The sequence below is a fragment of the Oenanthe melanoleuca genome, chromosome 3 (assembly GCF_029582105.1).
Source record: "Oenanthe melanoleuca isolate GR-GAL-2019-014 chromosome 3, OMel1.0, whole genome shotgun sequence".
NCBI lineage: Eukaryota > Metazoa > Chordata > Aves > Passeriformes > Muscicapidae > Oenanthe > Oenanthe melanoleuca.
Window position 1 is genome coordinate 108,293,134 of NC_079336.1, and position 22,833 is coordinate 108,315,966.

Sequence of the window (22,833 nt, forward strand, 5' to 3'; positions counted from 1 at the left end):
TCTAAGTATTATGAATGCTGATTTAAATGATTGGGTGAAAGCGGAGGAAGTTATGGCTGAAATTTTGGCTAAAGATGACAGGTCTGGGTTTCAAGTTGCACAAAGCAGTCTGAGGGATTAAGCCAACAAAACCCACTCAAAGATATCCCATTTCAAAAAGGGTAGTCTTAGTAGCAGTGATTCACACTCAGACAATGGTGAGGATTCCTTATTACTCTGACTTTGCCATATTAATCTTACTTTACAAATACATGCAGTGATTTATATCATGTTTAATTAACTGATTGAGGGCTCCTGTGGTAAAATGGCATCACATTAAGCTCTGTCCTTATGGCAAATGCGAATCACATCTTTAGCCTTGCAAGAACAAAATATCATGGGATTCACTGATGACAGGATGTAGGAATCGAAATAAGGTCCCTCCTGTTGTTTGAGAATCCAGTAAGGGTGGTTGCCATATGCTCATCATTTCCAAGGGAAAAAAATGACAGGATAGAAGAAAGAACTGCTCTAGTTCATCCAATATGTTCAAATCTCAGATGAAAATGATTGTACAGCAGTTCTGTACTGAGGCCAAGTTTTACATGAAAGTGCATAGCAAACTTTCAGAAAGCTAATAATGAGAGATCTTTCTAATGCGATTTTTTTTTTTCTGTATTTAAATAAACTGCTGTGTGAAATTACTTCTTTTTTTAGAGAAAAAAAAAAAACAGAAAAAAGATATGAACTAAATAAAGAAAGGCTTCCCTGCCAGCAACATAAGACAACACAAAATTAACTTAGCTTTTGCTAAGAAGAGTTATTCCCCTCAAGCACTCACAACCTGTTTTTGAAGATAAAAACTACAACTGTTATCGTCTGATAGGATTAGATGTTGTATATAATTTGCTACTAACACTACCAAGATTAAAAGCCTTGCTTATATTATTACAAAGTTTCTTAAAATTCAGAAAGTGTTTTATTTTTAAAAGCTGTCCTATTAGGAGACTGCAATTTTTATACTTACAATGAAACTTAAATCCAGTAAATTCTCTAGCAATTGACAAATCATTTTACATGAGTCACAGTTTGCTCCCAGGAATTCAGTGGATTTTTGCAATTTGTTTCTATGGCAAAGAGGATAGAGGTGGGATGGCAGAAGCAGGTTTCACATTTTGCTAAGCTATTATGAGATTTCAGAAATGCTCCCATTCCTCCCCAGGACCAAGACTTTTTGAATTTTATACACAAGAATGAGAGATGAACAGACAGTATTTAAAAGGTGGATAAGTAAAGTACGCAGTGGTGCCTGCTTTGCTACTCTCCCATTTTCCACAGACTGCCTCAGGTCTTAGTCTAGACCGACACATCAGAGACACATCAGGTCTCAAGATCTCCTGCTCTAGGAGGGCTCCAGTTTACATAAAGAGTTAAATGCACAGCAAGCAACCAACTCAAAAGCCGCGTTCAGGGCACTCTGTAAATCTCACGTTCAAGTCCCCAGGCCTGAACCTTGATTTTCCACATTCCAGGTGAGTGCCCTGACCGATCTCAGCGCTACCTGATACCTCAACTCTGCCATCTCCTTCTGGTCTCGACCAGAAATTCCATCCGATGGCTGACAAATCTCTTCTGATGAAAGTTTCTTTGAAATTGATACCTGCCTGCAAAAAAAAAAAAAAAGTTTCAGTTTCCTCAAGCCAGCCTTTTTTATTGAAGAAAGAGAAAATTCCCAACTCCTTCTTACCATTTCACTGATGGTTAAAAGTGAACCACTTGTATAGCCCACATCAGCTGGGCTGGTGAGTTTGGCAAAGCAGCCAAAATCAAGGGGTGACATTTTTGCCCACAAGCACCTGGGCAAACCATCTTTTCCATCAAATCTGCGGAAGAGATGACTTTGTAACATAATGCTCCTGTGCCCCCTCTTCATCCTTTATCAGAAGTCACTATGCTTCACTGCTGCTAGAAGCATTAGCATGGTTTTGTGATTAGAATAGTTATGTATGCTTCAGAGTCAGTCACGTCATCCTGCCCCTGTTCAGGTCTCTTAAAACTGAGTAGAAACAGGGTAATTATTTGCCTTTTGCAATATATATAAATTCCAAATCTCATTGTATAACTTCTCAAAATTTCACCATGAAGTAACCCCTTTCTCCCTCCTCTCTGCCCCCATTACACTTGTTATTTTTAACAGTTTTGAAATTGCTTTCCAAATGTGAAGCACTAACAGGATATCAAAATCAGCTTGGTTTGTGCTTACTTAGTAGGACAACTGTTATCACAATAACTGCAAATAAATGTGTACTATTTCATACTTTCTGTTAATAATTTTCAAACTTGCAGGGATTTTAACATCTGTGCCATTAGTCCACGATAATTTGTGATAATTTCTGAAGTTCTGAAATGCATTTTTAAATTTAAAACATCATTTAAAAGGTATTTTTAAATAAAGGAATTCAACATAATACATAACTATTTCTTGCCAGAAAAAAAGAATGTCTAAATATTCTAATAATTCTGATCCAATGCTAGAAGAAATTCAAAACTGATTGCACATAAAAGAGTATTTTGATGCTGAACAAACTGATTTTAAGACAGACATATCTGGTTTAATATCCTGAGATTATTTTCACATGCTATGCAAAATTAGCTACCTGTAAAATATACTTTTTATTTTAAAGTTTTAACACGCCTTTTAATAGTTTAACATATATAGATATAGATGTAAATGTTGATAGAGCTAGAGAGATATGTAACATAAAATATCCTGAGCAAGGATGATTAACTATTTTTGGCTAATTTTTGCCTAAAATTTACTACCAACTATTTTTGGGCTAAACTGCATTTCCCTTCAAAAATAATTCACATTTGAATTTTTTAATATTTAGAGAAGAGCTTTAAGCTATGTAAAAGTACCTTGAAATATGTGCAGGTCAAAGTAAAGCTTCATTTTAAATATTTCAAATTGTTACAGCTACTACTTGAAGATAATATGACATTTACAGTAATTGCTGAAATTCCAATTACTTTCAGTAAAAGCCGCTTCTTTTGCAAGCTGTTAAAAAAAATAAAGGTGCATTGGATATTGCATTGCTGGACACAGAGTCTGCAAGTAAAGGCAATTAAGTGTGAGTTTGATGATACACAGCGTACTGGACTAACATTAAAAAGACTTTTCCATGTTTGACTGTTTACCAGTTTTGTCGTTAAATAATAGTCTTCTTTTGGCATGTAATGTATATCTACTTGCACTAAACATAATTTATGAATATTTTAACACATGTGTACTCAGTGGGGTGTATTATCATACTGATATAAATAGAATTAATGAGCAGTCAACCTGCCACATGTCATGACATATGACAGGGCAGCCAGAGCATGGGAATAATTCTTTCTGTTTCATATTAGAGCTTCTTTTCCCAGTTGAATTTTTGTTCCCAGATGCCAATGGACCTCATTTTCTAAGGACCATTTACAAAAATAGTAAGAAATTACAAACCTGGACTAATTTATCTTGGGTCACTTCAAAGAATGATTATTTTTATGCCATTTCAAATGAAGAAATAAACTGATTAAAGTAAGCGGCTTTTTTCAGTTAATTTTTAGAGTTTTCAAACGAGAGGTTAGAAATCTGCCTCAACTTTCCTTCCTAATAAGCAAACATCTCATTTGTCGTTGATTTTGAATTTGTTTCAATGTCATATTATCCATTTCTTCTGTTAAGGTTCTAGAATATAATGACTGCCTAAAATATGAAGATAACATGTACGAGGTAAACAGTTATTTTGCAGAAAGAAACACAGATGCAGGTAGGTAATATCCTTTTAGCCAATTATTCATTCCAATTTCAAAGGCTAGGTAACAATCTGATGCACGGAACGACTAACTTTTTTGATAAAGATATAGAGTAAATTGACAGAACACACAGAATAAAAGGCTTGGCCAGATTCCCTGTTTGGCACTTTATTTGAAAGAATTATTGAAAGGTAGTATCTATTTTGTTACAAACAGGTGCTCAGTCAGTTTAAGGCTAAGGTTCATAAAAAAATTAACAAATTAGTATCAGTCAGACTGACCAGCTAGCATCTAATAAAAGATCATTGACTTGAAAAGTTTTCAGCAAAGAATGCAAATGTTCTTTGATGTCTCAGTGCTGGGCTATGGAAAACAGGGAGGAAGGTACATACCCTGTTCTTTCTCCTTTTTGATTTAAAATAATTTTTAAAAAAATTATTTTACTGCCCATGAATCTTTGAAGTCATGACTCATTTTCCAACAGGAACAAGAGAGTCTTCTAAAGATGGATCTAGTTCAGGTTTGAAGGCTTGAAAGACATAAAAGAGACTTACATTGGACTCATAATTATATTAAGGGACAAGGAGACACTCCAAGTTTTTGTGTCCGACGCTTTTCCCGGCAGGGCACCACGTCCCTTGGGAATCCAGCTCTGTCACTCTCAAAGAAAAGGGGCACCATCTAGTGCTTTTTTGAAGGAAAAGCTGCTAATACCACTAGGATGTAGCGGGAGCGGGGCGGGGGACGTGGAGGAACATATGAGGGGGAGGGAGAAGAAATGACACTCCATTTTTTTTCAAAAGACAAGGAAAACCTGTTGGCCTGTTTCATCTTCCATTTTGAGGCACTGCAGTATTTAGCTTCAGGCTGTAAGTAAAAATTGTCAGCTTTCACAAGGTGGAAGGACAGATTCCTAACAGCTAAAATAATATATACAATTTAAAATGGAGAGGGGGCTGGTACACAGACATTATTCTGCTTAAAGAGTATTTCTTCAGCTATATTACTATAGCAGAAGAAATTATTACTACACTGTAATTATTACTATACCTAAATATTTCCCTATCAATCCTTTCCATTTTATATTCTCTTTATTAAACTAAAGAAAAACCTTTTTAAGTAATTTTCATTTCATTGAGGACTACACTGTGTTGTAAAGTTCCTGAAAATAATCTTACAAATAATCTTTCCAGAGTTCACCCAACATAACAGAGATTCTATGAAAAAATGATTTGTAGCAGAAAATCATTTACAGTGCAATATGATCAAGTTAACCACTCATACTGCTAGAAAAAAAGCTTGAAAAGTTTTATCTGATTGGCAAAATATGTTCATATCTGAGTCCAGGGAAAGAGCGTCCTTTGATAAAATTGCACAGCACTAAAGTCGCATTATATGAATGATTTTTGAAATCTCTTTGAAAACAACTTAGGGGGAGAGATGCGGAAATATTCTTTTCTGCTGTAGCTTAGGGAATAGATGACTTTCGAAGAATTGTGAAATAGTAGCTCAATATTGTTTAATTTATTGAGACTATGAATTGACAGAAATTGTATTAGTCAAACTAATAAGTGCTCAGTGAAAATAGCCAATGTTTCAAAGGTACACCTGCTTCTTGGGAGCCCCAGGTTGGAAATGTTTGTTGTGACCTACAGGAGCTGCTGCCTTCAGACACCAGAACAATCCCAGCTTTACAGAGTCAGGGCTCAGGACATGCTGAAAACTTGAATGTGCTGATACTCCAACCCAGAGCTCCCCAAAAAACACAGTTAAAATCAGTGCTTGTTTGTTTGCTTTCTGGCCATAATCTTGAATTCCCTGGGTGCTTCAATCTCTTACTCAAATGTGTTGTAGCAACAAGGGAATGTCAGACTTGTGCATAAGACTAAATAAAAAAGAAATATTTCTACTAGAATATTGCTGAGCAAAGCAAATATGTGGCTTGGTGAGTAATTCTCAGAGGGAAGCCTATCCCAAGAAACAAAAACAAAAATATACTTTATATTGCTAAAGAGGTTTTTTTGTGAAATTGATCATGATTATTAAGGAGACTTCTCACTCCCCCAAAAAATGCAGGTATAGAATTAAGAGACTTGACTAAGAGCAGATTAGTTGGGAGCAAATAACAGTAAAAAAAGTCAGATTCTCTAATCCTGAACATGGCTAGGAACTGCATGCAGGTCTTGACAATCACTCATGAGTGCTCCGGTCTAGTGGTATGACCACAAGCTGGGGAACCATACTTTGGGGACACTTGCTTTGCAGCAGATTTAAGCACATGCATTCAGGGCCTGCTGCATGGATATTCTCAGCATCCTTGTTTTCTAGGGAAATCAGGAGCTCGGAGCTTCTGCTGTTTGGATCGTGGACTCAAGTTGCTTCATTTTATTTTCAAATGACACTATTTAACCTCTCTGTGCCTCAGTTTCCACATCTATAAAACTCGATAGCTACACTTACCTTGCACGGGTGTCTGAAAGATTATTTCGGGTCTCTGGAGAACTTTGAAAGGGACAAGCAAACCAAACTGAATTTATATATTGTTTGTCATTTTTTTTATCCCCTAAAATGGAAGTCAGATGCAGCCCAGACTGTGAACTATAACAGAATGTTCCATATGGCTCTAATGGCAAAAGAACTGATGAATGCAGCATGGCTTTGCAGGAAGAAAGCAGCTCCCTCACCTACTGACCTGGCAACACTCAGAGTAAGTAATAAATTTGTCTTAAATAACCACAATATTTACTAACTTATTATTCTATGTGTTTTCATTATATTGTTTTAACTGAACTATCACTGCAGTTTACTGTGTATTTCTGATGATTAAAAAAACCTCTCTTAAGCAAAAGAATCCTGGACAGGGGACTTACTCTAGTGGGAAGTAAAAAAGTTGCCAATAAAATCTCTCTTTGGGGTTTTCCTTGGTGCAGAATGAACTCATTAGATTCTAGGCTGACTCAATCTTGCCTTGGCAGGTTTCAGATCTTCTAGATTTGATTAAATGAGCCCATTAGAAAAGTCTGCAGCAGTTTATCTCTAAACTTGAAGACTAATGGGACACTTTACCTAATACATCCCCTTTAAAAGCAGTCACTTGCCTCCATGCTGGGTACCTTTGCTCTTAATGTGTCTCCAAGATTTTTGTCTGAAGCTTCCCTTCTCTTACTTGAAGTGTGCCATTTTTCTCTGGTCCTCCCAGTATCACTTTTCTGACTCTACAGTTCAGTGAAACCCTCTGTTAATGACAGCGCTAGAGTGATAATATACTTTCCTGATTTCCCGTTAATAGTAGCACTTGATCCAGCAACGAGTGCCAGATCAGTAGCAGAAGGATGCTTTAATATTTTCTAGTGGTAAAAAGATCAGTTCAATTTATAGCCTTGGTTAACTCAGCAGTTTTGCTCTGCCTTGGCACAGAAACAAGTGTTTTAGTTAATACAAAGCCAAAAGAAAAAAATCCCCCTTTTTTTGCTCAGTTTCATGCCAAACAAACAAACTACAATTGATTTTTTTCTCCCTGAGGAACTTGTGAAAGCTGCAAAATACAATGAAGGAGTTAAAATAACTGAGGGAAAGGAGGGAAAAGAGAAGGGGCTACACAGCAGCATCGAAAAGGAAAGCAATTTGTTTTTCTATTTTAATAAAAGACACATAATCACAAACTATCCAACAGTACATGTACCCTTGCTGAAGAGCTGCTGATATTCTACATTAACCTTTGATAGCGAGAAGTGTATTTCCCCTGCTGTTTTCCACAATAAATTACGTTATATCTGGCATCCAAAGCTCTAGGAAGCGTTCAGCCAGCTGGAAGCACCAGATTGGCCCAACATCCCTAACGTTCAGATTATAAATAAAGGGTACCTCATACTGCTTGTGTAACAAAAACAAGAAATGCAGAGGAAGGGCAACTTCCCCCCTGCCCACAGAAGCAAAAAGCGTCTGTTGAGGAACGAAGAACAGGAATTCCAGAGGGCAGGGTTTCTGCAGCGAGATGCAGTCCCCAGCACTCCAACTCTTAGACAAATGCAGGACTTGAGCAGAGAAATGAGACTTCACCATTTGCATGTTTACTGAGGATTTGCACATAAATAAAAGCCAAGGGGAAGTATATGTGGCTCTGCTCTTCCCAGATGGTATAACCACACAAACACAGGCTCACACAGACACGTATCTTCCCACTCTTTAGGCACCATTGCCTGTTCTCTTCCAGACATGAAAATAATTAGCTCAACCACAACCTCAGTTTCAGAGGATGTGGTCAAATGTGGCATGCTGCATGTTTCTCCCACGCCCCCAAATCAAGGGATAGTATGGCTGTAAGTATGTAACAGCACTGTGATAAGGTTGCGGAAACCCTTGCCTGTTATGATCTGGAAGGTGAAGATACCAAATAAGAAGAGAACAAAAGATAGTCCCAACACACAAACTCCAATATCTGAGAAAGGTTATAAATGTGCTTTTTGGATCCAGCTGTTCTCAAGGAAATCACTTCATTAGCTTCAGTGGGAGCACAACTGAACCACTGCTGAGAGCTCCTAAACCAACTCTACAGATGGAAAATTAACCTAATCTATTTATTCTAAAGGCTAGACTATGGTGGTCCCTGGTGAGGATGTAATGGGAAGTCAGATACAAGGAGCTGTTCTCCTCACCACTCCTTTTTGGTAGGGGCTGGCCACAGCTGCAGTGCCTATGCTCTCCTGAGGGCAAGAATTAGCCCCAAATTGGTATATTCCATCTTCATTACTCCAGCTATTATATAAACATGGCTATATGCTTGCTTACTTAAGCTGAAAAATGGAAAAGAGGAATTAAAATTAAGGTTAATAGAGCCAGACAGAGTATTCCCCATTTACTTTGCTCTCACCATGGCAGCTTCAACCCTTCTGCCTTGAGTGGATGCGTTCCCCCACAAAAGCCCTCCTCTCCTCTCCCTCTCCCTCTCCCTCTCCCTCTCCCTCTCCCTCTCCCTCTCCCCTCCATTTTTATTCCCTGGTGTCCTCTTCTCTCCCACTGTTGCTGCTGCTGTGGCTATTTAACTTGTCTATTTAATGTGCAGCTTAAGATTTTTTGATAGACACTGAGACAGGAACTATCCCTCCCATATCTATAATACCATGGGTAACACCATAGCTCTGAAGAATTGTACTAATATTATTTTGGAAATTTTCTTTCTCTTGTGATGAATTTCATGACTGAAAGGATTTTGAAACTGGGCAAAGAAATGGCCAGAAATATGTCTGCCAAGCTTTATCCATCTCTCTCTCCCTAAAGTTGGTCTGTGCCTTATTCTGAAAATTTCCATTTAATTCCCCTTTAGGCAACTGAGATGCTGACTGAAAAGCATGTGATCTGTTGGGATTTGTAGGCCTGAAAGGGTTGCTGAGGTGAAACACACAGAATAAATCAGACACCCTGATTTAACTCAGGAACATGTAAGTATTTGTGCTCCTCAAAGGGACAGAGGGGAGGTTAGGCTGAGTGCAAGAATAACAAGTTTGGTACTGCCTGTACATCCCAGGTTTAGACAACCCTTTCATGTTGTAGTGGCTGATGTTTCCCACTCAAAAGCTATCTTGTTCAAATCCAGTTGTTGTCCCCCAAAAGATGGTCTGGAGTTTTTTAAAGGAATGGTGCTCCATCCCAAAGAAAAAGCATTGATGTACTGTCTTTTTTCTAACACTTGTTATACCAGTAGGTTGTTTTTCAAAGAAAAGAGACAAAATTTTCAAGAGGCAGATCCACAGCATTCCATCAATGCTTTTTTATCACTGTTGGGGACAACTTACTGCACAGCTTGTTTAAGGTTCTGGATAGTGTAGTCCCAGCAGACATTTCCTGTACTAAGACATATTCTCATTAGAGATACCAAAAGGGAGTATTCAAAACATTACTTATCTGCACATAATCACTATATCATGTCATGTATCCTTTATTTTAATTCCTACTCGTTTGCTAATTACACACCACACTGAAGGTCTCACAACTGCTCCCCTTTCAGCAGCTTTGTTTGCAAAGTATCTGGCAATAATCTCCCAGCAGTGTATTATCATGCTCTTTTCATCACACTATTTAATCAATGGGTAATGACCTCATATAAGCTAGTTCCAGGACCTAACCATGCTATGCTAAATAAATGAAACAAACAAAACTTTGGGCTACATGCCTCCTGTTTTAAAAACCTGGATATGAACCATTCCAGCACTAAAAATCATTATAACATATAGAGATGGCAAATTCTTCACATCTCTTGCCAGAAAAAAAAAATAAACAAAACCATTCTACAGTACTGTGGGGAAATAGCTGGTTTCTTTAGACTGACATAATTGCAAAATGTGTGTTCTTGGTCAAGTGTTCACAGAAAGATTTATACTGATAGCACTGGAAACAACCTTTTCCCCCATTACATCATGTCATCACTTACAGGACCGAATGGTGACCATCACAGCTAATGGGATGAAATCACATGCAGCACACATCCAGAGCAGAGGTTGGAACCAGCATTCTTTTCAAAAGGATTTCTCTTGTGAGCAGAAGGAAAGCAGCTTCTCTCCATTTCCTGAGCTGTAAACTCACAAAGTATCATTCACTTTGATAATGTCTGGATTATATTCTGTCTAATAAAGTGCATTTGAGATGTGCTTAGTAATGTGTTAACTCTGGAGCTCATGTAGCATCACTCTAGTGCAGCAATTCTCTTGTCCAGAGGAATGGTAGTAGTAAATTGGATCTGTCTGCTCTTTTGAACCATCACTTTTCCTAATACTAGTAGGAATTTAATTTCAGAAATATTTTTATTTACACTGAATTTTGTTGCAACTGGTCAACAGAGAGAGGAATACAACTGACTGTTTGGCACATGGAGTGACTGTGTATCCCTTATATTCTTTGGGAAATTTGGGCAAAATATCCACAAGAGTACAGAAGTTTCACCCCACAAAACCTCTAACAAAATAGCTAGGAGAGAAAATAAACTGTTTTCATGACATTAACACAGCTGGAGTAGTTCAGGCACACCTGAAAAGAGGATGAGTATGCATTAGAAGAAGCATAAACCACATAGTTTTGTGCTACCATGGCAGCATATACTGCTTTCACATGAATAGTGTGAAAGAAAAAGTATAGTTTTTAATCTGTTTTATCCCAGATATTAACTGAAACCAACCAATATACCCTGAGACAAAGTTTTACTGGAAATTTTTACTCTGCACCAATGCCACTTAGGTTCTTTTGGCACCTTCCTTTAAGGTGTGTTATGAAAATGACAATGTGCCAGTCATCCAAGCTGTCAGCACCAGCTAAAATCTGTTCTGAGGCAGAGTAATTTACATTTGGATGAACACCTCCCAAGAAGTAATCATGTAAATACCTTCACGATGAAATACAACTCAGTGCTGGTTAGGTAACTCCTATAATGAGCCTAAGTGTGATTTGTCCCAAAGATCTGAAATGGCTTCAGTGCAATATTCTTTCAAGATGATGTAGGAGATGTTGGAGCAGTAACTATTCAGTGCTGTGAAGCACTTGCAGTGTTGCAAGATATTAGTTCTGGACTACAAAACTGCATTTTGGAAAATATTCTCTCAAAACGTCCTACATGACACTAGTCTGGTAAAGTAGGAATTTAAAAACACCAACATCCTCAGACTCTTAATGAACTGAAACTCTCCAACTGGCCCATTTGGTAGTCTTTCCCCTGCAAAACTATTATGTTTGCTTCTGATGCAGAGGAAGAAATAGCGGACAATAGCAAAAAAAAGAAGGATGTGATAAGACTAAGGAAAGAGAAGAAAGAAAATTCCAGACACTTCCAACTGAGGTGAATTAACTTCCAACAGTGGGTGGTTTCACTAGACATTAAGTGGATCCCTGACACTTATCAGAAGGCTCAGAATTAGGCAGTGTGAAATATCATTACCAGGTAACACAACATTGTCCTCTCATCAAAACCTGTCCTTGGATACCCAGAAAGAAGGACATATAATTGAACTATTTTTCTAATCCATCTTTACAGAAAATAAATTATTCCTCTAATTGTTGACATTGCAGTCCACCACCTGTTAAGTACAAGATATCCTGACGCATCCTGTGAAAGGATCCACTTCTACACATGGCAACATCTCTCCAAGAGATGAACAGGAGTGACTGGAATGAAATATAAGACCCTCTGTCCTTTGAGGAGCTACTCAGAGGGATATGGCTGAACAGGATAGCAATGACTTGCCTTCACAGCTCATCACTCTGGTACCACGTAGATTAACATTTTAGTATTTCAATTGCCACCATTAGTTTCCAAGACAACACTGACTTGAGTGAACACTCTTGCAAGAGTATCTCTTGTCTGTCAGGCAGTTTTGAGTTTCAGGGAGTCTCCATATCAGGAAAACACCACTATGTACATTTTCTCCTATTGCTTTTGCTCTGCAAGCATGCTTTTAATTTGAAGGCAAAACTCCTTATTCCAGAGCATTCTGCTTATGCAACAATATTAAATAAAAAAAAGATTGGTTGGTTTTCATCTCTTACCATGCAAAAAGTACAAGATTGCAGCTTTCCCTTCAGCCTAGTAAGCCTTTTTGCAGTCAGAGGGCAACAGACCACCTTGGTCTGTCTGTTTTATTCCAGACATCTCTATTCTACAAAGAAAAATAAATAAGGAAGATGAAGAAAAATCAAAAAAATGCATATTTGGAAAGAGAAACACACAATCTAATATATTAGTGAAATGTTTCACTTTAAGCCCTAAAAAAGAGAAAAAGCAAAACTAAAAACAAACCAAAATAAAAAACCAAATCAAAACAAAAAATAACTAAAATAAACCAAAAACCATTACCTCCATTGTGCAGGTTGCAGGACTTAACCATATGGACAAGCTGTATGGAAAGGACACCTTATCGGAAATGGCTCTGTCATCCAGAGACCTCCTGGTGTCTGATCAAGGATTGAAGGAGTACCTCAGAGAAAAGTCCATCTGATGTAGATGGGGTGGAAGCAAATAAAAAAAACTAAGACCTCAGAGCCCCAGATTTTTCACAGTTTGGATGTGTGTCAATATTAAAGCAAAAAAAAGTAGGGATTTGATAAAAGGATCTGATAAAAAAAGCAAAAGAGGCATATAAATGATAACTAACCTGATAGAGAACTAAAAGCAATAATCAAATCAAAGCTGATCCACATGGGTTTCTGGAAAGCAGATTTTGTCAAGCTAAATTGATACCATTTTCTGATGTGATTACAAATGGGACTGCTAAAGGAAACCATCTTGATAGATGCCTGTAGGAGAACTGGCTTTGCACCACACTAGAGTTTGACTGAAAAGCTAAACAGCATAAGAGATGGGATTCATCCACAGTAATTATAGCTGTCTAAAAGTTTGGCAGCTTGTCTTAACTTCTCTGTGTTCCAATTATAGTCTATGAAAAGAAAAAGACACTGTCAAAAAGTGACTTATGGTTTTTGATGTAAGTCCACTACATCTTTCTGTGAAGGTCTCCACCTCTCTCGGTTGACTAGTAAGAGCTTAGAAAACTAGCAATCATTAGAAACTAAGTTTTGGATGGCTAAAATGAGAAACAGTGAATCAGAATGGTATCCTAAACTATTTAAAATCTATGTGGCGGATATCTGTAACCCAGGGGAACAAGGCACTGGTATTGGAACTGGCTCTTGCTTCCGAGACTATTTTTCACTTTTGTTTAAAAAAATCATATTTTCACAATATGGGAAGATGATTAGAAAATGGAAAATAATGGAGAAGACAGTTGGATTAGGTGAGCATAACCAGACATTATGTACCTCAGTATAGCTAACAGGAAGGCCATGGATCAAGGAATGAGACATATTTAATGAGGGAAGACTTGACTCTGGAAAAAAGAGATCCCAAAGAGGAGGCAAGGTTTTGGGAACACAAGGCATGACAAGTAACCAGATTACTATGAATTTTTAGAGTACTACAAAGAGGACTGAATTTTTAGAGTAACAAAAAGCTACTATACTCATCAGATGTATGAACAATAATAAATAGGAGTAGGAAGGTTTTGTTATCTTATTTTGCATCAGTGAAATGACTAGTAATTTCACTGTGTTCCTGGTGTCGTTTTAAGAAAGACTATGAAAAATTCCATAAATTATGAGGAAGCCAGGGGAACAATCACGGTATTAGGAAACATGTCTTACTACAAGAGACTCAAGGCACTCAATCAATTAACTTATCAAAGCAAAAGTTAAAGAATTATTTGATCACAGGCTACAAGTGCTTCCCACAAGGAACCAAAAATTGATAATAGAGGGCTTTTCAATCTAGCAGGCAAAGAAAAAACAAGATCAAAGGGCTAGAAGTTATAGCAAGACAAATTCAGTCTAAAAATAAGGGGCAAATTTTAAACATTTAGGGAATAACTTGAAATAACTTGCCAATAACTATGATTTATTTTCTGTCACCAGAAAATAAGTTTTAATCAGCACTTGGCCTTATTAGAACTTCATACTTCTAAGCTTATTAATACAGTCATTCTAAGAATCTCAGAACAATACTGAGGAGAAAAAGAATAAATGTTTTAAGTTGGGAAGCGCTCACTGCAGTCCATGAACAGCCAAGAGATTTATTTTCCATTTGACGACCAAATCACAGACCCTCTACCATGAAGCTTCCCTAACTGAAACACCTTCTTACTACTTCACACTGTGAAAACCTTTTTGATTAATGAGTACTAACTCAAAATTAATTGTGCTAAAATTGGGAAGCTGGATGAAATCATAATTTGCAATTATCCCTTGCAGAAATACCTCAGTACAACATTTTTGAGTAATTTTAGGCATATCATTGTTTCCCAAATGCAAACGTAAAACACAAATCACAATATGGTAGATGTCTCAGTAGGCAATTAAAAATTAATCAGCTAATTAGATTAAATGAACAAGAAAATAAGGCTCAGGAAGACATTCATTCTAATTAACAGAATATTAAGTTATAAAATACTTTCTCAGGCAAAAAAAAATCATCTTTATTTCAAATATCAAACCAATCAATAAAAGGAAACAGTTATTTCTTACCTTGTTATCCCCATGACCAAAGCCAAAAGGAAATGACAGTAGCAGCAAGTCAGCTGCCTGTGCAACCGTATTAATTTCTTATTATTTCTAATCTTGTTAACTATTTGAATCCACAATTTAACCAGCTTGTATTAAATTTATAGAGATTATATCTATATTGAGCTTGCTCTATACTTGCTGTGTCTCTTAGGAATATTCTAGGTACTTAAAAATAAAACTCATGCGATCCAAAGTCTCACCTAGGTTTCTCCTTAGCAAGGTTACTCCTAATAAAGCACAGGGCTTTACTATGGAGACAGAGGATGTCAAAATAAGAAAAAAAAAAAAATAGAGGGATCCTTAAGTCTGTGTTGGTGATTATAACATATACTCTCAAGGAAGGAAATAGCATTATAGGACACCTTATTGAATAAACCTCACTGGTAAAGCGGAAATGCTCAGGCAATCAGACAAGGAATGGGGTATGGTTGAACCTAATTAGATAGATTGCACAGATTAAAAATACCTGCTATTATAGGACAGTTCCTAACATGTTTTTTAAAATATCATATTACTCCAGCAAAGACCAGCCACCTCAACCTTCCGGTTGGAGTCACAGGACATATACCCCAGACTTCTGGGCACACTAGGCAACTTGGCAACTGAGAGATGACCATGATTCCCAGCACCCCGGTGCATCAACTGTGTGGATGGCTCTCTGCATCACCCACAAAGTGCAGCCCTTCACAGATCCATAACATATTATCCAGATTCGTAATACCCAGTGACCCCTTTGCCAAGCAAACACAGCTTCTCTGTCCTTCTCATGAGACAGGCCACATTCGGGAACAATCCTTGAACTGCGCAAGAGCTGCATGGGGTGCAGTGTTACAGGCTAGGCAGCATAAACTGCAAAAAAAATCTAGAAAAAGTGTGTAATGGTTTAGAAGCAGGCTTTGCAAACCAATTCCACAATGACTGTATTTCACTTTGATCACCTCTTCTAGCCCGTAACAAAATTGAGGCAGTATTTTGTTTTGCAGAAATTAGTACCTTCAAGACCTGCAGTGGATTTATTATTTCTGCTAGAGCTTGCACTTCCTTTCTGATCCATGGCTGTAAAATCCAGAGGGACAGAACAGCACAGAGAATTATTGCAAAAGATGTAGTGTGACATAGGAAGAGTCAGAGGCATTATGTGTGAACAACACGACAAAAGGAAAAGCCATCTGAAAATAAATGAAAAAATTAATAATCAAAAGGGTGTCTAATTCTTATCTGGGCACTGGTTTGCTCTCTCTACGAATTCAGACCACCAAACCATGGCATATAAAGCTGGAAGGGACACTGGGCCCAGAACTCAATCCTGCTTTAAGGAAGGTGCCATTCCTCAAGGAATGCTTGAGGAATCAATTATTCCAGAGAAAGAAATTCTTCCACCAAAAAACAAGTGAGACATCAGAAGCATAAATTTTTCTATGGCCTCATTCCTGAAACCAGGGCTCTAAAATTCCAAGTCAAACCTCCATATCCAGTCCAAGCTTGGTCTTGTCACCAAAACAACTAATAATGGCAGTCAGGGCATCTGTGGGATCATGAGGAACCAGTCATAGACTTCGAAACATTTTACAGTGATTACAAAATTGCTCTTGGGAGAGGGTAACTTCTAATCATTTCAACATTAAAGCCAGCAGCAGTTTATGTTGTATAATAAGAGACACAAACACACACATGGAATAGGGAGACTTCACTGTTAAGCATTTCCATGTAAACTGTGGCTTGTAATTAATGGATTACAGGCTCAAAGGATAATGCATAGAGTCTATAAAATGAAAGCCTCAAAAAAGGCACTTTGGTAACAGAAATTGTTTTCTCAATCACAAGCTATGAACCTTGACACTAAAATAGTCTATCTAAAAATTGCTGAGTATATTGGAGAAACACAGAGAATGACTGTGTTTAGAGAATTTCATACTAGTTTGATCACTGATTTTTTAGTAAACTATTTAGGCTAAACATTCTCCTGGAACAGTTGTATCATCAAAAGCTAAACTTGCTTTAAATAAATAAGCAGTGCATATTTTCTTCTCCAGAATTTGTGATCAAAAACCTCTCCCCTCTGATCATCCACTGCTTTATGTTTAGTAGCTGACAAAATACTTCAGTAATTTAAACTGTAGCATGGGAGAGTTTTAGCAAGTTGAGGTCTGAGATACAGCTCAGTTTTTGTCACTGATAAAAAAAATCTACAGGTATATAGCAGACCAATATTTGTCAGGTTTTCCAAACAAGCCAGAAAACTATTCTTTCCTGTTCTTTAAAGAACTCTCTAACTTGTTTTCATATAAGGGATAAAAAAAAACCAGAAACTAAGAGAACAGAACAGAAAACCTGTTTCTCACTTTATATAGCCTGGAGGTATAATACAGCAGGATCAACAGATTTAGGGAAAGTGAAAGGGTAAGGGAAATCTTGCTGCCGTAATTTCTATGAACAGTTTTTGATACTTGTTTATATCTTCTTTTCATATATTAACAATAAGATAGCAGAGGGTGCATGTCAGCTGGGAGAGCACATCCTCCATGCCACAGCAAACAATAATAGTATGGACATGGGTGAAAAACAGTGAGAAGCTCTGAAAGCTCCTTGGCACAAGGAGAGACACAGCAAATAACTGAGTGGATGGGTGATGATTGCCTGAAGATCAAGACTCTTCCTGGTCATTCCTCAGTGCAAGCCTCCCTGGTGTGAGCCAGCAAAACACTGATGAGCCCAGGTGATCATACCTGTTCCAGAAGAAGCTGTTGAGCTGTCTACAGACAGCAGTACACTGAAGCTGACTGGCCCAGCTAAGGCATAAGTCCTGGCTGTCTTGCACAACCCTGACTCCTCTCCTGAATGCATTTCACTCTGATCACTGGACAATAGCTGTGGAATTAAGCCTACACTATAATAAATACTTGGAAGGCCCTCCCAGTGGCTATCCCCAGGGGTCTGAACCTCTAGGGCTTCCTAAGACCTCCGCAACTTGTAGTCTGTTCATTGCCTGACTTAATTCTTCTAAATGGCTCAGCCATTTTGGCTGACAATTTCCTCTAAATGCCCAGACACCAAGCAATGGAAATTTTTTTTAAATTCCAGTTAATGAGCAATGGAAAATGTCATTGCAATGAAGTTATGCAGGTACTTAAGTGGTCTGCTGGATCAGGTCTTTGTGAGCTACATTTTAGTCCCACGTTTGATGAGATTTTCTGAGTATGATAAATAAATTAAGATGAAGCTCTATGATAAGAAGAGGGGGAAAAAAAGAAAGAGATATATGTAAAATATATCTCTATGGTTCTTGTATGGCATGGCAGAGAGAAAGAGGAAAAGAGAATGCAGAAGTATAAACTAGTCTTTTGTAAATTACTCTGACATTTAATAACTCTCTACTAAAAATTCCCAAGCAAGGCTACTTCAGATATTTTTAAGGTCATGTATCATTTACTGTCTAGGTCAATTTATGCATCTGCAAAAATTTCTGCAAACCTTTCTGGACAGCACTTTAAAATTAAAGGTGTATGTAACTGTTTTGGCCATATTTTTCTCCTCAGCGATTTCTGCTCTGCGAGCACTTCACCTTGGAAAATTAAAGTAACATTCTGTAATAAGTGAAGTCAGTATGATATTTCAAGGCAAGCCAAGGACAAGCTTTATAACTGTACCATCAAAATGCTATTAATAAAAGCAAAAATACACACACGATGCCTGTGTTCCCCTATGGATGGAAAAAATTATTGTCCATTAAGTTAACATTTCAGATATTCTCTCAGTTTTTCCTAAGGTCCCAAAACCAGCAACAAACCACAAATCTCTTCTTGTTAACTCATATATTCTGCTATCACACAGTGCTCTATTTTAGTAAACATTCCAAGGCTTTTTAAGACTCTATGTGGATAAGCAGGATTACTGGGATGAGAAAAGGTGAAAAGTATTGTACTTGCATAGTTAAATTTTATAAAGGTGTCTTAGTTTATTTTTGTTTAGGCCCACAGGGCTCAAGATGCATTTAAAAACACAGCTTATATTAAGAATCGAAATTCTCTCCTCTGCTTTATATAGTTTCCCTCAGTGCTGTACCAAATGACTCCAAAGTTTTCCCCAGGACAATCCAGGCTGCAGTAAGTACTATTATCTCCTATGAAACCAGACATACCAGGTGAGGCAGTGCAGCAGAGATACTCCCAAGCTGGCTCTGAAGGGGCAAAGCTGGCTAGAAGATATCAGGTTCCCTGAGTTACATCCCTCAGTGTCCATATGCAATTTCCGAGCATTGCTGAGCCTCCCTCTGCAGACATACATGAGACATATAGCTACATACACATTAATTAACTGCTCCTTCCTTAGGAGAAAATGTGCTTTAAAGTACCACATAACTGTACTGAGGTTTAGAGTTTGTACCCATACCATTTTTAAAACAAATTAACCAATAAAAATATGGCTTGGAGAATTTGCTTCTTCACCTGCTCTCGTGTGACCAAAATGCATAGATACGTGTTTTCATTGGAGATAAATTATGAGCGTGTGTGTGTGTGGTTTGCTTCCTTCATTTTCAGTGGTTAAAAAGAAATTAATTTCAAAATGAAAATGTACTTTGGGAACAAAAAAGCCCAAGACAGCTCACTTTGAAAATATCACACAGCATTTAAAAACCGACTAGAAAAAAAAGCAGCATTTTCCAAATTAATTTCATTATTTATAATAATTTCCATGGTCTCATAAATCTTGATATTTTCATTGAAAATGAAAAACTTTTCCCCAGCCGTAACAAGAATGAAAGATGAACTATAACATAGTCAGTTCCCTTTCTTTGTTATATGGATGCGACACATTCAATATTCTGAAAAACTCACTAATGAGACATACTCTGTCCAAGATAAAATCCTCACTTTAAAGCTCTGTGTTCAAAGAACTTTAAAAATGAGCCTTTTTCAGCCTTATTTTCAATGAATTCATTATACCAGTGGGAAATTCTTAGGAAACTTCTCAGATCTGCCACATTTACTTAATTTCATTTTTGATTTTGTTTCATAAAATAAAGTGAAAAGTTCTCAGGCAGTTTGTACTACTATTAAAAACTGAACTAACTTTATTATTCATTCAATCTCCTCCATTATTTATCCCTTTTGATTTGAAAGTAGGACTCACAACTGCAGCACTAGGACTTTGCTGCAAGTCCCTGGAACACAGCCTCACCATAATTAGCCATTGATCCAGCTGCTCATACCACACCAAGGGAATGCAAACTCCCTCCTCCTTGAGGCTACAGCTCCACAGAGAAACCCTGCAACATCACGGGCTTCTAACACTACATTCCTTAACTTAATAAACAGTATCAGCTCAGAGTTGAATTCTTAACCTGCAGTGACATACACACACTTTTATTCGTTAGGAAAGTGGGATTTCTTTCCCATTATGAACCTGTTCAGCTTATCTGTGCATGCATATTTTATTTAGTTTTTTGCCAGCTCTTGCTAACACAACTTCACATAGGCTGAAATTAATGCAACAAGATCTTCCATGCAGAACGAAATACATGTTAAACATACTCCTATTTTTTCCTCAAAATGCTTTTACTGCATGAGTAAAACCTCACAAATGTGTGAAAGACCTATGGCAAATATTCACATTTTATGAATAGGATTAGTGAACAATAAGCTCAGAGAAAGAAAGAAATCAAAGAAGGCACTGCAAAATTTGTAACACTCAGTGAATATGACAGATGTTACTTAATTTTAATTACCGATGACAGTATTTCAGATTATGCCTGTTAACAGAAAGAAATACAAAGGTAGACAGACCACTGTACAATACCCAGCTGCTAAGAGGTCGCTGGAAAGTGATAGGAGACATTAAGGTTTAGGAATACTTTCTAGTAAGTGTGTCAATTTCAGTGTTTTGCATTCCCCCATGATGTATCTACTGCTACTGTAAAAAGTTTCTTCTCATTATCTATTTCAACTGTAAATAAGCACAGTGCCTATTGCATGGAGTCCACAGAAGCCATTTTTTAATTACTATATTGCAAACCAGCAATCAAAAATATCATGCACAGCATTGCCACACTTGGTGCTGATGCAGAGATCTACACACATTGGTATGATTACAAGGCAGTAGCAATGTCTATGATGGATTTTGAAGCCTAATTCTTGACCCAATTTTTCAGTCCTCTTTATATTTTAAAGTTCACTTTGTATTTTACAGGCCAGGCATAAATAAGTTAAGTACTCAAATGCCACAACTTTATGTGCTTGCTATAAATTTGCCAACTATATAATACAGTTTTTCTGTTTAATACATAGTACCTAATTTTTTTTCCTTGTTGAAAAGTCCTCTATTGGCTTTAATTACACACATGAGAATGAAGAAGTGAAAAAACATATTGTTCGCCTGAGGCCTCCAGTGAAAAGAAAAGGTTTCATGGCTCAGAGAATCAATCTTTAGTGACTTCAAAACTTCTTACTCCTGATCCAAGCCTGAAACCCACTGCTTACATGTTACAAATTAAGTATGATTCCAAAGTACTCTAAATCAATTAAACAAAAGCCAGGCAAAAGACAAGAAGAGTAGTTCGCTCCTTCACCCTATATGCTCAATAGATATGTTTGTACATTTATTTTTAGATGCTCAGGGAGGAAATGCCCACATTGGTATGTAACGTATATATGTATATAACATATACATGTTTGCATTTATATTGCTTAAAATAATGATGTAATATCACAGTTCCTCAGGAACCCCATGTTAACTTCTTATCTGCGTAATTTAGCTTCTGTAAGCCTATCTTCACCAGCACCAGCTACCTCACTGATGAAATGGCTTATGTCTGCTGGGTTTCACAGAATCACAGACTCAATTAGATTGTAAAACTCCTCTGAGATCATTAAGTCCAACCTATGATGAACATGTCAACTAGACCCCAGCACTAAGTGCCACAAGCAGACTTTCCTTAAACATCTATAGGGACTGTGACTCCCTGGGCAGCCCATTCTAATGTAGAACCACTTTTCCTGTGAAGAAAGTCCTCCTGATGTCCAACCTAAACCTCCTCTGGAGCAGCTTCATGCAATTTCCTCTCATCTTGTCGCTGTTTGGCTGGAAGAAGAGATTGACCCCCATTTGGCTACAGTCTACTTTCAGGGAGTTGTAGAAGGTCACCTCTGAGAATCCTCTTCTCCAGGAGGAACAGCCCTAGCTCCATCAGCTGCTCCTTGCAAGAATTGTTTCCTAGACCCTTCACCAGTTTCACTGCCCTGCTCTGGACTCACTCCAGCACCTCCATGTCCTTCCTCAACTGGGGCCCAGAACTGGGCACAGCAGTCGAGGTGCAGCTTCATCAGTGCCAAGTACAGGGGAAGGGAGAATTACTTCCCTGGTCCTCCTGGCCACACTATTCCTGATACCAGAGGCCGTCTTGGCCCCCTGGGCACATGCTGGCACATGTTCAGCTGCTGGTGACTACCACCCCCAGTCCTTCTGATAGAGCCAATTTCCGGCCACTCATCCTCCACCTTTCATCACGAACGGGTCTGTTCTGGCCAAAGTGTAGAACTCCCTTGCCGAACCTCATACTCTCGGTCTCGGCCCATCAGTCCAGTCTGTCTGAGATCCCTCTGTAGCGCCTTCCCACCCTCCAGCAGAACAACATTCCCACCCACCTAGGTGTCATCCCAGAATTTACTAATGGTAGATTCGAGCCACCTCAGGCCAAGCCGACGGTAACGGTCCGCAGGAGGGCAGGCACATCCTGCCTCTCTACCCACGGCTGAGCTTTTCCTTCCCCCAGCGGCGGGGGCTGCAGGGTTTCCCCGCCCCACCGGCGGCGGCAGCGCCGGGCAGCAGGACCCGGAGCCACCTCCCGGAGCCACGGCCGGCGGGGCGGGGCGGGGCGGGGCCGCAGTTCTCCGCCGCGTCCGCATGCCCGCCCGCCCACGCAGCGCGGGGCCAATGGCCGCTCGAGGCGGCGCGGCCGCGGCCAAT

The 22,833-nt window shown here is 38.3% G+C and overlaps 1 long non-coding RNA gene across 2 annotated transcripts; it reads right to left on the minus strand.

The window, feature by feature from the left end:
- Positions 1-1,041: 1,041 nt before the first annotated feature.
- LOC130251350 (uncharacterized) lies at positions 1,042-22,711 on the minus strand. 2 transcript variants are annotated; one of them, XR_008840131.1, is made up of 5 exons: positions 22,512-22,703; positions 19,010-19,141; positions 12,307-12,416; positions 10,205-10,344; positions 1,042-1,643 (listed from the first exon to the last, which is right to left on the minus strand). It is a non-coding gene; the product is annotated as an uncharacterized LOC130251350 (long non-coding RNA). The 2 variants fall into 2 exon arrangements; XR_008840132.1 differs by lacking the exon at positions 19,010-19,141 and having other exon boundaries at positions 22,512-22,711.
- Positions 22,712-22,833: the final 122 nt, after the last annotated feature.